Raw genomic sequence first — 8,360 nt, forward strand, 5'->3', positions numbered from 1 at the left:
TACACAGAGAAACCCTTGACTGCACAGAAAACAAAACAAAAATCCAATACTTAGCTGGGCGTGGTGGCGCCCGCCATTCATTTCAGCACTCAGTGGATCGCTGTGAGTTTGAGGTCAGCCTGGTCTACAAGGTGAGTCCAGGACAGCCAAGGCTACACAGAGAAACCCTATATTTAAAAAAAAAAAAAAGAAGTCAAACCACCTTGTCGGGGAGCTTGGTTGTTACCAACCAGCTGAAAAACATCCTTGAACAAATCCTGAGAGGAGATATAGACGTGAGCCAAAATCATGAAAGGGGTGGTGCATCTTTGGAGACTTGGGATGGTTTGCCTGTTCATTGCTCCACTTGGAAATGCTCCTAGAGAGAACCGCTGGAGGGAAGGCTTTGGGGCTCCAGGCTCCAGCTGAAGCTCCGGGTTCCAGTTGCTCCAGGTGCCAGCAGAAGAAATCCTGCTGACAGCACCGGGAGAGTTGTTCCTGGGAACTGATACCCAAAAGGTTTCATTTTTGTGTTCTTTAATCTCTTTTTCCTCTCGTTTGGGTTAGTCAGGTTGTAAGGGAGGTACACTCAGTTAAGAAGTTCATAATAAAAATATAACTGTTAAGAAAATTGAGCCGGGGGGGCTGGAGAGATGGCTCAGAGGTTAAGAGCGCTGGCTGCTCTTCCAGAGGTCCTGAGTTCAATTCCCAGCAACCACGTGGTGGCTCATAACCATCTATAATGAGATCTGGTGCCCTCTTCTGGCATGCAGTTGTACATGCAGACACAACACTGAATACATAATAAAAAAATGTTTAAAAAAAAAAAAAAGAAAAGAAAATTGAGCAGAGCCAGGCATGGTGGCACACGCCTTTGATCCCAGCACTTGGCAGGCAGAGGCAGGAGGATTGCTGTGAGTTGGAGGCCAGCCTGGTCTACAAAGCCAAAGCTACACAGAGAGAGCTTGTTTTGAAAAAAGAAAAAAGAAAAGGAAAAAAGAAAAAAAATCAAGATTGAGCTTGCAATTTCTCTCTTTCTTATTGGATGAAACATGAAAAGCTCCTACGAGTGCAATTACAAAGACAGAATGAATTGTTTTGTGTTGTTATTTATCTTTAAAGGGGTGTGTATGTGTGTGTGTAAAATCTTAAAAGAATCACACATCTAAACTTTAACCAACCATTTCTAGTTTAAATCCCCGAGGTGCCCATCTACTCATTAACAATTTTTATCTTTGTAAGGGCAGTAGTCATTGCTAACAATCTACATCTCTGAGTTCTATCCTTTGTTTTTGTTGTTGTTTTGTTTTTTGTTTGTTTTGTTTTGTTTCTTTTTTTAATTTTGGTTTTTCGACACAAAGGTTTCTCTGTGTATCCTTTGCTTTCCTGGACTTGCTTTGTAGACCAGGCTGGCCAGATCACAGGCATGTGCCACCATGCTGGAATTTCTAAATTCTTTCCAAGGGTGGTGGTCGAATCATGAATGTGCTCTAGCAGCAACGCCTGAAAAAGAACAAGCACTCACTATTACTTATTGTACGTGCCAATGATACTGCCCCCTTCGAGTTTTTGTACAAGTCATAGATTAAGAGGGGGTGAGAAGACCGCAAGGGCAATGGGAAGAGCAAGGGATGCTGCAAAGCAGCATAAACTCCTCAGGACAGGCAGTCCTCCATGCTCTGCAGATCGGAGACACACCCTTTGTTGCTGTGCTAGCTGGAGGGGTGGGGCTACAGGGGCCTCACCTCCTAGAAAGCCCACATGCCTAATGAGCTGCTTTAACAGGATGGCCCTCAGCATGCCTGGCCGTTGTGTGCAGCTGAGTCACAGAGTTTCTCGTTGATTGAACAAAAACCCAAACCCTAACGCTGAGACGATGATGTGACTGGTGTGCCTGAAATAAAGATATAGTTATGTGACCCAACAGGAACAGGCCTCAACAGCAGGAGACCTGAACCTATCTTGGTCTCCACTGGTAAAGATCCCCGACCCCCGCACCCAAACTGTGAGCTACAAGGGGCAGCTCTCTCCACGCATCTTGCACCTTAAGACGGTGGAAAGTCTAGTCAGTGCTCACTCTGGAGGCAGAGGCAGTCGGATCTCTGTGAGCCTGGTCTACAGAGCGATTTCCAGGAGCTGTCACACAGTGGAAACTCTGTCTTGAGCCCTCCCTCCGCTACCAAAGGTGAAAAAGTTCACTCCCACTTTTCTTCGGGAAGAAGTGGACACTAACCAGTCTGTGTCGGGGGTGAGGGGAGGGGTTCCTCTTTACTTCTAAAAGAAACAATGGGTCAAGCAAAGCCTTCTTTGATTTTTATCCTCACATAGTGGGATTAAATTGCAAGAGGAAGACTGGAGGAGTCAGAGGTGGTTTTTCTAAGCTCAAGTAAACGTTGAAGACCAGATTTTCAACTGAAGCGAGTGAGTTCTGTTTGTTTGTTCGGTTTTTGTTTTTGTTTTTTTGTTTTGTGTGGTTTTTTGAGACAGAGTTTCTCTGTGTAGCCTTGGCCATCCTGGACTCACTTTGTAGACCAGGCTGGTCTCCAACTCACAGCGATCCTCCTGCCTCTGCCTCCCAAGTGCCGGTATTAAAGGCATGTGCCACCATTGCCAGGCGAGCGAGCGAGCGAGTTTTATTTTATTTTATTTTATTTTGGTTTTGTTTTTTCGGGTTTTTTGGGGGGTGGGGTGGGGGGGCAAGTTCTAAGACATTCCCTCTGAAAGCAAACTGAAGTCATGCAGACAGACATCTTGCATCATGAAAATCATGTCTCAGCCGTTAAGAGCACTGGCTGTTCTGACACGCTCCTGATGGTCTCCATGAGTACCAGTAGTCCACAGACAGATGTGCGCGCGCACGCGCGCTCGCGCGCGCACACACACACACACACACACACACACACGCACACACACATAGAGTCACGCAGAGACACCCAGTGGCTCAGGACAAGAAATAAATAAATAACAGGAAACTAAGTCTTTATCCATTTATTTACTTTATTTTATTGAGTCAGGGTTAGTGAAAGAAGGCAAATGGGCTGGGAGGTAGGGAAGAGTACTATCTGTGGGTCAAGAGGGAAGGGTCATCTTCTTATGCTGGGTGGATGAAGTTTCCTCTTTCGGGAAAGAAGATGGTAAGTCAGTCCATCAGTCTGTCCAGACAGGCTAGGGCATAGTTCTGTGACTTTTATCTTCAAGAAGAACCTTCCTTCTGGCCTCCCTCCTGCATGGAGGCAAGCAAGCAAGCAGAGAAAATGTCCATCAAATTGGGACCCATAAAGCAAGCGTCCATTCCACAAATGCTGACAGCAGAGAGAACTGAGTCTAGCACACACAGTCATCTCACAGCCACCTTCCTTCCCACCCAGATAACAGAGCACTCCACTCGGAGTTTTAGGGAACACAATGCTTCCCAATGTCTGTCTTTTCCATGTTTCTCTTCCCCAACTCCAGTAAACAAGGGCCCCCATACCCCCCCCCAAGAGAGAGAGTGTGCGTGTGTGTCTGTGATCAGACCTGGGACAAAACACTGGACCGCTCTCCAAGGTGATCTGGTGTCCTCTTCCGGCCTGCAGGTGCATCTGCAGATAGAGAAACAAATAACGAATTAATGAATAATTCACTATTTATAATTCATTATAATATTAACGAATAGATAACGAATTAATGAATAAATAAATAAAAAGTAGCTCTTGTAGAAGACGAAGAAAGAGATCTGGTGCCCTCTTGTGGCCCGCAGGTGTACCTGCAGATAGACAAACATAAATAACAAAGGAGTAGTAGATAGGTAGCTAGATGAATGAATGAATGAATGAATGAATAAATACATACATACATACATACATACATACATACATACATACATACCTCCTGGATAGCTTCACAGAGGAAATCCGGTTTGTAGAAAAGAAAAAAAAATTAATTAAGTAACTAATTAATCTCCGCAAAGTGCCTGATTACCCAGTTACGCAAAAGGGACAACTGGTCGACCTCCACAATTCTTAGAACTCAATTCACCTTTTTATAAGAGAAAGTGACCGACTGTTTATAGTTTAGTTAACCCCAGGTCGTAAGAAACCGAGCAATCTCTGTGCGTCGGGGCGGGGAGTGAACAAGGAGCGAGCGAGCCGGGCGTGGACGGGACTGGGCTCCCAACCCTGAGGTGAGAGAAAACCGGGATTTCCCTCTGCCTCGCCCCTCCCCTCCGAGAGCGCCCCTGGCTTCGGCAGGACCGGCGGCGTCGGCAAACTACGCGTGCGCGAGAACCCTCCCCATCCCCCCCATCCCCCCCCACCCCCCACCCCTGTCACACCACCGCCTCGCCCCACCCCGACTTGTCCAGGGCCGGGTAGGGAAAGGCGGCGGTGACGGGCGCCCGCGACCAACCCTTGGGGCGAGGGCTGACTTTCAATAAATGGCTGTGAGGGAGCTGCTCTGCTACCTACCAAACCCGACCCAGAAGCAGGTTGTCTAAGAATGGTTTAGCGCCAGGTTCCACATGAACGTGTGTGACACGAAGTACCAGAAGCGGGACTTGGCCACCACATGGTTGGGAGCAAAGGTGCGCATTCGGTACAGCGGTGGCTTATGTCACTTCGGGGTGGCCAAGCAGCGCCCACCACCTTGTACTCCCAAAGTGTGCCTGCCGCTTTCATGGCGGTCCATCCTGCTTCTCAGCCACTCACCAAAAGGCACAAGGTTTTTTTTGTTTTTTTGTTTTTTTGAGATAGGGTTTCCCTGTGTAGCCTTGGCTGCTCTAGACTTGCTTTGTAGACCAGGCTGGCCTTGAACTCACAGAGATCTGCCTGCCTCTGCCTCCCAATGCTGAGATTAAAGGCATGCGCCACCATGCCTGGCAAAGTACAAGGTTTAATCTTTGCTTATTTGTACATCGTGTATGAATCACCCCAGCATGGCCTGGCCAGGTTGCAGAGCTAGCACAGGAGAGTCTGTCAGCACGCACATAGACGTGACTCCCGTCTGGACTGGTCTATGCTGGACTGTTTGCAGCCTCATTTTTTTTTTTTTTCACTTGTATTTTCTCTCATGGGTTGCCCTGGCATTGGGAATCTGCTCTCATGCCAGTGCTTCTCAGGGTTGGAAGCTGCCTTTCCATGCAGCTGCCACAGGGTTTCCTGGCCCAGGGTTGCCAGAAGCCCCACAGAAAGACTGTGGTCACATCATATGAGTTCTTGGATAAAGCAAGTTACATCTGTGCTTTTTAGGTTTTAATATAACAATTGAATATTGAAAGAGAAAGCAATTGGAACTATTTTTTTGTATGTACTTTAAATCATTTTTAGACCTTTACAGCCTGCATTTATATACCTTAATCACATTCTCAAAACTATCATGCAAAATTTTTTATTAAACATTTAAAATGCCATATTTGGAAGAACTCTGAGGAGTCTGGGGGTCAACTGTAGGCTTCACCTTTTCCAAACCTACTTTATTTGAGGCTCTTAAAATGCTTATACCTCCCTTCCAAGCCACCTACCCTAGATAGGAGAGAAAGAATTATGGGAACAGAAGTAGACCTTGTCGAATTCAGTTCCTGGAAGTGATACCCGGACCCAAAAAGCCTCAGCCTCATGTTTTGGGTTCATATACGTGTCTCCTCTTAGAGTCTGTACTAGGCTGTTTTTCTGCTGTTAAAAATCAAGCCCCCACCACCATCACCAGGAAGTGGTTCGACTTATAAGTGGATAAACATCATTTGTTCTCTCACAAGTCTGTTTCCCATCCCACACTTGGGATCAAAACAAAAACATGATTACATCCACTATGGTCAATGCTTAAGTTATTAATTATACCTGATTTCAAGTAAACTTTAATTGTTTTTAGTCACTTGCTTTCAGCTTAACCTGGAAAACATACACAAAAGACTAAAGTTTGTTCTTCAAAACTAATTACATTTGCATTTAGCATAATTACAAGCATAGTTTTGAGCACGCTAAAGAAGTTGCTCATTTATAAAGGTTACTGGATATTAACTTGAATGTCCTAATTATCTTTAATAGCTTATAATAAGCTATTGACTTTAATAAGATTAGTATTTTATAGTTTTATCCATATTAAGCTTTAGCCTGAAAACTACAATGTTTGGACTGAAGATCTCTTAGTACCAAAAAGAAACTTTACATCATAAATGTAGCCCACAGAGAAACTGGTAATTTTATAACACCATAAATACAGTTCACAAAATGATTGAAAACTTTGTTTTGTATATGATTCTTGTGTAGTATTAGAGAACTTTAGAATCTCATGTAATCTCTAAGTCAGTAATTGTTAATCTGTGTAAATGTTAGGCTTTATTAATCTTATATATTAAATATGTTTTATTTATTAAATTTGTTGGTCTTTCAAATAAAAGTTTTATGATAAAAATCCATCCTAATCCAAAATGTCTTGGAGACCTGATGTTATCTCCTTAGTTTAAAAAGAGATAACAAGAGGAGTTTGTTTTTGTTTTGTTTTGTTATTTGTGGTTTTTTGAGACAGGGTTTCTCTGTGTAGTCTTGGCTGTCCTGGACTCCCTTTGTAGACCAGGCTGGCCTTGAACTCACAGCAATCAGCCTGCCTCTTCCTTCTGAGTGCTTGGATTAAAGATGTGTGTCGGAGCTGGAGAGATGACTCAGTGGTTAAGAGCACTGCCTGTTCTTCCTGACATCATCATACCAATGCACATAAATTAAAATTAAATAATAAAAAAAATATTTGAGTCACCATGCCCGCCAACAAGAGTTGATTTGAAGTTACATATAAGTATACAATAGGGCTAGAGAGATGGCTCAGAGGTTAAGGGCATTGACTGCTCCTCCATAGGTCCTGAGTTCAATCTCAGCAACCACATGGTGGCTCACAGCCATCTATGATGAGATCTGGTGTCCTCTTCTGGGCTGCAGGTGTACATGCAGGTAGAGCACTAGATACATAATAATAAATAAATAAATCTTAATAAGTATACAATAACAAATTAAGATTACCTATGCATAGACTTTGAATTAATAACCTTTTTGTTACAAGTTTTCAGAATAAGTTTTTTCATTTGGCATTGTATCTTTTCCCCCAACCCTCCCCACATGGTTTTGCATATTCTGAGAAAGAAACTTTACATTTTATCAAGAATTTTGAATATCCTTGACTTTGAATGAGGGAAAATTTTTGTAAGTAAGTAATGTAGTAGAAGTTAAAGAGCTAGACACCTTTGATTATACTTAGCCACCTTAATTTTTACATACATCTTTTTAGTATAAAAAATTGAAAAAAAATTGAAAATAACCTGAGATGTAACAATAACAAATAAATTTCCCATTTGTGTAAAAATGTTTTTTTGAAAGGGGTGTTAGATAATATCTGGTGCCCTTACACAGTATATACAAAGGCTTTTCCTTTATATATTTTTATATTAGCCCTTATTTATTTATTTATTGGTTTTTTTTTTTTCCGAGACAAGGTTTCTCTGTGTAGCCTTGCCTGTCCTGGACTAACTTTGTAGACCAGGCTGGCCTTGAACTCACAGTGATCTGCCTGTCTCTGCCTCCCGAGTGCTGGGATTAAAGGTGTACGCCACCACCGCCCGGCTTCCCAGCAGTTTTCTTATCCTACATTGTCCTCAGTTCCTTTGTTCATTTCCTCGAATTTCCATACCCATCAACCATTTTACTTGTGCTTATCTTCATGACACTGTGTTTTCAATGTTGGATATTATTTAAATTGCTCTCTTTAGGGGATACAGCTATGGTTGTGATTGGCCTTTAGTCCTTTTTTTTTTTTTTTTTTTTTTTTTTGGTAAATAATTTGTTTTGTGAATGAGACCAAAAGAAATTGGAATTAGGGTGTTGGATGTCTTTTGCCCTGCATTTTGGGGGGGTGGTTTCGATACAGGGCCTCTCTGTGTAGTAGGCTGGCCTCGAACTCACGGCGATCCACCTGCTTCTGCCTCCTGAGTGCTGGGATTAAAGGCGTGCACCAGCACGCTTGGCTACTCTGCATTTTTTTAGCCTAGAAGGCTTGTATTACAAGCTTACAAGTTAGGCTGCCTATCTTTTATATGAAGGGTTCAGAATTCACTATAGGGCTCAGATATTGGGGTGCAGCAGCCTACTAGACCCAGTTCTGGTCTAGGCTGGCAGCAAGAACGCTGGGAGGCTTGCAGGGCAGAGCCAGGGCAGCCTGACTGTTGGAGCTGTGAAGGAGAGATAAAACTGTTTGATCCCAAGTGTGGGATAGGAACTATCTTGTAAGAGAACAGGTGAGGTTAATCCACTAGAAGACTAACCACCTTGTGCTGGAGCTTGATTGTTGCCAGCTGAAAAGATCCCGTGAACAGATTCTGGGAGGAGATATATAAAGGAGCCCAGAACTGCAGGCAGGGCCTT

At 43.5% G+C, this 8,360-nt stretch overlaps 1 long non-coding RNA gene across 1 annotated transcript; it reads right to left on the reverse strand.

Moving 5' to 3' along the window:
• Positions 1-2,952: 2,952 nt before the first annotated feature.
• Positions 2,953-4,219, reverse strand: LOC311584816. Its single transcript, XR_014775010.1, has 4 exons — positions 3,997-4,219; positions 3,847-3,857; positions 3,496-3,724; positions 2,953-3,202 (listed from the first exon to the last, which is right to left on the reverse strand). It is a non-coding gene; the product is annotated as an uncharacterized lncRNA (long non-coding RNA).
• Between the last annotated feature and the right edge of the window lie 4,141 nt (positions 4,220-8,360).

Source organism: Acomys minous (assembly GCF_964271855.1).
Source record: "Acomys minous genome assembly, chromosome: 15".
Taxonomy (NCBI): domain Eukaryota; kingdom Metazoa; phylum Chordata; class Mammalia; order Rodentia; family Muridae; genus Acomys; species Acomys minous.